At 36.8% G+C, this 7,950-nt stretch overlaps 1 long non-coding RNA gene across 1 annotated transcript in view; it reads right to left on the bottom strand.

Moving 5' to 3' along the window:
* Positions 1-7,950, bottom strand: part of LOC128248294 (uncharacterized) — a 50,623-nt gene that overhangs the window by 1,464 nt on the left and 41,209 nt on the right. The window contains exon 2 of the long non-coding RNA XR_008264530.1: positions 7,853-7,920. This is a non-coding gene — a long non-coding RNA (uncharacterized LOC128248294). The remainder of the gene's footprint in view (positions 1-7,852; positions 7,921-7,950) is intronic.

Genomic DNA, 7,950 nt, shown 5'->3' on the forward strand with positions numbered 1-7,950 from the left:
TGTGTGTGTGTGTGTGTGTGTGTGTGTGTGTGTGTGTGTGTGTGTGTATGTATATATATATACATACTTTATATTCTGTGTAACTAATCAGTATATAACATATTCCATGCCTATTAAATATTCGTAGCCTTACTCTATGTATACAATGATCCTACAAAATAATCAGATATCCATGTTTTACTTGTACAAGCAGTTGTGTACTTGAGCAACATCAAAACATTTGGCCCACTCTTTAATGACATCTGTCTCGATTAATCCTTTTAACTTAAAATATATGCAAAATAAAGTTACCTTTAGTATTCGCTGTCTTCTTTTCGAAAGGGATACAATCTCGCAAAAGTTTTCTTCGGTTGACTTTTCTGCAAGATCCGAAGGCCTCCATTATTACAATAGTCGGTACAGCACTAATGTTGCAGAGAACTAACTGGCCAGTTTTCAGCTATATGTATCTGCTCTGACCCATTACCTCATTACCATCACACCAGCATTAAATACTGCTAACACCAGATTAACAACCTTTGTCACGATCAAGTCACGCGTATGCTACTGAATATACATGCACCTATTAAGCGTTGGATGTCCATGTACCATTTGTTTTTTAAAGTTTGTAAATATTGTTTGTATACAGCATATACACAGCTTATTTTTAGATCCTATTCGTGTATTTGCTATCATTCAACTATGATAGAAAGAGACATTTATGAATAACATACACAATAGTTATTTTGTATCTAGATGCAGAACCAATTTTCTCTCATTTGATTCTACTCTGAAAATTAAGTATAATATATTCCATAAACACGTTACACCTTCCATTTCCGATCGTCCTTAACGGAAACGGAAAATGTATTTAGGCTGTGTAAAGAAACGGACAATCAATAGAGATTGCCTTCTATATGTGTTCTGTTCTTCTGTTTGATCGCTTTGCATGGATTTCTTTTAGCACTATTGTTTTTTTCTTCAAACAAGTACACATATACATTTTAACATATATAGACTCGGACAATCTACAACGCACATGCGAATACACATTTACATACATACCGTTTCCAGAATGCTGAAGTTAGATACTTCTACTGTCGTTCAAATATTTCACCCTGTCCCCTAACTCAAGTCGATCGCGTGGTAGCACTTTAATCACACTTTAAAAAAAATAATGTCATCCTTCTTATATATTAATTCTAATCCAAAATCTCTCGTTTCATCAAAAACCTGACTCACATGCATCAGATGTTCAATTCACAAGAAAGGTTCAATAGGAAATTATCAAAGACTTCTGGACTGTTTACTGCAGCTTCGCAGCTATGTGGTGGTGTAAAAAGTCATACTTGTTTGAATTTGTTTTCTGTGCACGTGAAAAATAATTTCATAGCCATACTATTGTGTACTCACCATGTATCGTGCCCCCTGTCTGTTATCTTAAATGTTCATGGCTGTAAACTACGCATTTTTTGTATTAGTGCTTTTATTTAAACAGATCACACATATATTTATCTTTTATATCCCCAAGGCTCAAAATAACTTGCAACAAATGAGTACATGCACTCTCCGTATCACACATTCACGCAATTACTTGTGGTTTTAGTCGTTGTTCGTAGGATATTAACAACTAAGTCGAGTGCGATATGTAGTATAGCACATCTCGTATTCCATACCTGAGCTTTATCTACGTCCTCTCTCTCTAATGAAATTTACTGCCCCTGCTATACTACTCATTTTACAAGTAAAGTTGAGTAGACATTCTCACACGGCCAGCCATTTTCAATTAGCCGTTCAATAAAAAATGGGCAGAACCTACGCTTACTGTGTATTTTCATTCTGCTATTTGTCATCTTTTTATATGAAAGATATTCTCACAAAACATAAAATTTTACACTGTGCAGTGTATCCTGCGCGTCCACGTTATTGTCAAATGTATTAGATCGTGAAGGATGAAATTTGTTGTAAGGTATATGGTAAAATTTGGCGGCTGCTCGTTTTGCGCCATTATTATAATTTGACAATCTTTACTTCTTGTTACAAAGCTTACACACCTATTTTTTTTTAATTCTAACTCATTTTCCACTTTATAAGGTATTTATAAATCTTTTTTTTCTTTTTTGCTATTTTGTTTAGAGATGGATAAGTCGGAAATTCCTACAGTTTTGAAATATGAGTTCTTTCTTTGAAATTCAATATCACAGACAGCTCGAAATATTACTGGAGTAATTCATTCTATATTATTATTACACAACAGACAGTATCAAACTGGTTTGCAAAATTTCGTTCTGTTAACTTTGACCACACAAATGAGCAATGCGATCGACCAGAAACAAAGGTGGATAATGACGAACTGAATGCCACCGTCCAGTCAGATCCATCTCAGAGTGCACGTGAATTATCGTTGTTGTCTGGTGTAAGCATAAAAACAATATCGACTCACCTAGTTTAAATCGGTAAAGTGAAAAAGTTGGATACGTGGGTTCCACATGAACTCAATGAAAATCAGAAACAGCAACGTTTGGGAGCCTGCATTATGCTACTTTCTCATCCCAAAAATGAATCATTTTTGAATCGAATCGTAAAATGTCATGATAAATGGATCCAATACAGCAACCGTAAACGTTCAGCACAATGGTTGGACAAGCCACCAAAACACAATCCAAAAAGCAAAATTCATCATAAAAAGCTGATGGTGTGTTTGGTGGTCTAGCGCAGATGTGATCAATTATGATTTCATTAAACCTGGCTCAACAATCACGGCCGAATTATATTGCAGCCAACTGGACCAAATGATACACAAACTTATTAAAAAGCAGCCTAGATTGGTCAACAGATCCACTCATATTTTATTACAAGACAACTCCAGACCACACATCGCAAAAATGACATTGGTGAAACTACAGGAGTTGGAGTTGCAAGTACTCCATCATCCACCTAATCTTGTCCCTACCGACTACCACTTCTTCCAGAAGTTGCATAACATTTTGTGAGGAAAAAAAATTAATTCCGACGATGCTGTAAAATAAGCCTTCCGAGATTTTGTTGACTCTAGAATGCCAGGCTTTTATAGTTCCGAGCTGGACAAGCTATCGGTGAAATGGCAAAAGTGTATTGACAATATAGGTGCATACTTTGATGAATAAAATCATTCTTTGTATTTATAAAACATTAGCAAACATTTTTTTTTTCTTTTCTACATATTTCATACTTGACGACCTAATAATTAATTTTCCCTCAGCATTTTTATTCGTACTTCCTTGAAGGTAATAAGCACAACAGACATGACGGCAGTAATATGCCTTTTCTATAACAATGAAGACAGAATGATTCTCCATATGATTTAGTCAAAGGGAACCACTTGATGCAGCCGAATTGGTTTTTTACTGCCCAATAGTGACACCCACATAAAATACCCATTTACGTGTTATATTATTCATTCCCGTATACAGTAAAACATGTTTTGTTTTACTGGTAACCGAGATGCATACTATGTCGATGTATACTTGATGTCTGCTTTTTGTGTCCGTTATTGTTTAACCAACTGTATTCCGGCGTTATATAATGACAATTAGCCGATATCCGATCTAATCATTGATGCATTCGTTTTTATTGATGCATTATTATTATCTAATTATATTTCAGCTATAATTTACTTCTACGTTGTGAAGAGGAAATGCGTATTTTCTGCACCTTCTAACTAACGGGAAAAGCTCAGCTTGAACTTTCGCGATCCTTTTCTAGTAGAAGACTTATGAATAATTATTTTGATAAACTTCAAATATACAAGCGGGGGTTAGGTGTTTCATTCTACGCCAGAGGATGAAATTTCTAATGCAGCCTTCAGTTTAACACGGCCACAAGAGCAATTACTGTCACCATCTTCGAAATAAAATCAGGAAGCTAAATGACTTGGGCATGTGACACGCAACAACGGACTATAATAAACCAATTCAACAGTGTAACGCAAACATTAAATAACTTTAATTACCGATAAAGAAATATATTAAACACCGGGTATTCTAAGGCATATTGCTATTCGGCATATTGCTAAGGCATATTTAATTCGGAAACTTCGAAACTTATATTTCGTAAGCACTTGCAAAGTAACACTTTTTGTATACAATAAATATACTATGAAGTTTTATAACACTTGTTTACTCTGGTAATTTAGAAACTAATTTCCAACATTCGAACATTCAAACACGCACAAAAATATATCTATTCAAATTGAATATGTCCATTATATATAATTAAATACTGCGGGTGCTCAAATTCTTATGATTTTGTAGTTCTGTGGTAAACTAAGGTGGGTGTTAGGTGTCTGGAAATGCTATCTGACACCACATCAATTCTTACTTCAGGTGATTCTTTCCAAAAAGAAAAGGCAAGATTGAGAAAATACCTGACTCCTGTACTATAAAATCATGCAAAAAATTTTAATAAATTAAAAACAGCAAAAACGTGTTGCTATTTAGAACACACCAGTCAATAAAAATCAAAACCTAGGCCACAGTAACGAAGTATGGCAAAGAAAATATAAATTGCTGTTTCTAGCCAAGAAAGATTCATTACCAAACTGATTCTAATATAAACATCACAATTACGATCGTCATGTCAATCGTGGTATTAGCAACAACACAACCACGACAGCAGTAGTAATTATGTGAACAACAGGACATTGGCTATTATATACATATATTTCTACTATAGAACATTTCCGTCCGAAATATAACGATCTTCCAGCTGTAGTTAACGTTAGGCTATAGATTGCCGTGATGCAATAACCATGAGTGACGGTTGTCTGTTTCAATCGTGTGACTTCACTGATCTTTTTGCCAACACGGAAGGTGCTAATGGGTAATGTTGCAGCGCGAAGCTTTAAATTTACATTTTACTTACATGTCTTCAATCTAAAATGATCAGATCTTTCATTATTCATAGAGGCAAAGATTGATCAAGTACATTTATTAGATTAAAGATCAAAGAATTTGAATTTTAAATTCTTGTAACTCAAAAAATATTTAACTGAATTTCATCGCAACTTCTCTATGCCCAAATATAATATCCATATATGTGCATGAGTGTGCGTATGTGTGTGTACGTGTGTACGTATGTGCGTTTGTGTATATATATACAAATACATGGTAAACGTATGTACGTATATGTACATAGATTCACATACATATATACACATATCTCACATACACACACATATACATATGTTTCTATTTATCTTTCTATCTCTCCCTCTTCATTGATCTCCTCTCCCACTCTCTCACCACCTCCGCCTTCTTCAAAATCATAAACTCCCAGCTCTAATTCAACTTTTCTTCCTCCCATTCCTCCCACACCAAACGGGCCATCCCCTTATACCAGTTCCACTGCATCTGACGACTGTGCATCCAGGACCAGGATTTCGAGACCAAGTCCCAAAACCTGGTCCTCTTGTTTATGCCTCGCGGATACCAACCAGCATACGCTTTACTTTAGGAAGTCCTTCACCTGCACTTCTTCCAGCCTTTTTACTGCATCAGGTGTAAGCACTGCAATAAATTTACGTTGGTCAGACAGGCCGCCGGCTTATCCGACCAGATCACCGAACACCTACGAGATGTTCGTCTTCGTACGAACACCTGTGTCGCCTGTCATTTTCGCTTGGCCAAGCACTCCACCTCAAATATCACCCTCTTTGGCCTTGCCGTGCACTATAGACCCACTACATCTGCCTTGAACAACATTACATTTTCACTCTACACACATAAACTCCTTTCGGACTCAACACAACCCCCTCCTCTCAATGACGGTTCCTACAACCTTCTTAAAAAACTTTGTACCCTATCTTACTTTTTGTTATTAATTTTTATCATTTCATCTATTTTTTATTCGATAATTTCGATATTTTATCGTTTATTCTTTTATTCGGTTATTTATTATAGGTTTATTACGATTTTTTAATGTTTTTATATATTTCTGTTGCTATTTCAGTGATTTATTTTCACTTTTTAAATTTTTCAATATCTATTATTTTTTTTTTTTATCTTATTGATTTATTTATTTATGTATTTTGTCAATTTTTATTTATTGTTTATCATTTATTATTTAGTTTTAAAATTTTTATCATTGATTGTAATAATTTATAAATTTTATAATCCCATACCACACACCAAATACTACACACATCACATACACCACACACTACACGCCCCACAAACCCCACACCCACACGTACCACATACACCAGACACCCCACACACACACCACAAACATCACACAAACACTACCCAGACACCACACGCACACAACACACCATATACCCACACACACACCACGCACATCAAACACACCACACGCACACACATCACACACACAGCACACACACTGCACACACTAGTCACACAAACCACACCCACCCACGCACACCCGAGTACAGACACACACACAGATACACACGCGCGCGCAGGTATCTGATAGCCACACCCTTCCGCACACACGCACACAATTTTACCCGTCTCTCCCTCTCTCCCTCTCACGCACACATGCGCACACACGAAAACGCACACACACACATACACGCACACACACACACGAACGCAAACATACATGCACGCACACAACCTTACACACATAATCCTCTACACACAACATACACACACGCACACAAACACACACACGTTTCCACGCACACAAACACACGCACTCACATGTGTACAGATACCAACCATTCTTCACACGCCCCTGTCCCAGAAAGCAGTTCCTCTTTATCCTTCTACTTCCTATCATTTCAAAAATGTAACTAACGAAGGCGGGTTGCGATTTTTCCTCTTTCTTCCATTTTTTTTTTTTTTGGATCTCCCTATTTAACTTTGCGCGAAACGTAAAGCAACCCTTCTTTCCCTTCTGTAAAGGCGCAGGAGTGGCTATGTGGTAAGCAGCTTGCTTACCAACTACATGCTTCCAGGTTCAGACCCTCTGCATAGCACCTTGGGCAAGTGTCTTTTACTATAGCGTCGGACCGACCAAAGCCCTGTCAGTGGATTTGGTAGACGGAGATGAAAGACGCCTGTCGTATGTGTACGCATATATATATATATATATATGTGTGTGTGTGTGTGTGTGTGTGTGTGTGTGTGTGTGTGTGTGTGTGTGTAGGGTCATTCAAAAAGAATGAACCGATTTCAGTAATCATTACACAATATTTTATATAAGGAAAAGCTAGAGAAAACTCCAGCTAAATCACAAGTATTTGTTCACAATCAACTTTTCTTTCTTGTCTTACAAGTGTTCAATGTGGCCACCACATGCAGCGCGATCAACATCGCTGCAATAAAAGAATTCCTCCCAGACGCGTATCAGCATGTGAAAAGCAAGTTCATTATAGAACTAAAGAATAAATTTGCTATGCTTGAAGTGAAATGGAAAATCTTCGATAAAGCATTCAACAAGAAAACCAAAGAAGTACCAATTGGATCGTGATATGCTGATACGCGTCAAGGAAGAATTCTTTTATGGTATTAATGCTGCCTGCGCTGCAGGTGTTGACCACACTGAACACTTGTAAGGCAAGAAATGTTAATTGTGAATGAATACTTGTGACTTAGCTGGAGCTTTCTGTTGCTTTTCCTTATTAACATAATGCGTAATGCAATCAGTTCGTTCTTTCTGAATAACCCTGTTTATTCTTGTATTGTTTTACTTGTTTCAGTCAGTTGACTGCAGCCATGCTGGAGCACTGCCTTTAAATATATGTATATGTTTGCGTGTCTGTGTCTGTATCCCCACACCAGCGCTTCCCAACCGTTGTTGGTCCGTTTACGTCCCCGTAATCTAGCGGTTCGGCAAAAGAGGCCAATAGAATAAGTATTAGGCTTACAAAGAATAAGTCCTGGGCTCCATTTGTTCGACTAAATGTGGTGTTCCAGCATGGCCGCAGTCAAATAACTGAAACAAATAAAAGAATAAAAGAATATA

This window comes from Octopus bimaculoides, chromosome 7 (assembly GCF_001194135.2).
Source record: "Octopus bimaculoides isolate UCB-OBI-ISO-001 chromosome 7, ASM119413v2, whole genome shotgun sequence".
NCBI lineage: Eukaryota > Metazoa > Mollusca > Cephalopoda > Octopoda > Octopodidae > Octopus > Octopus bimaculoides.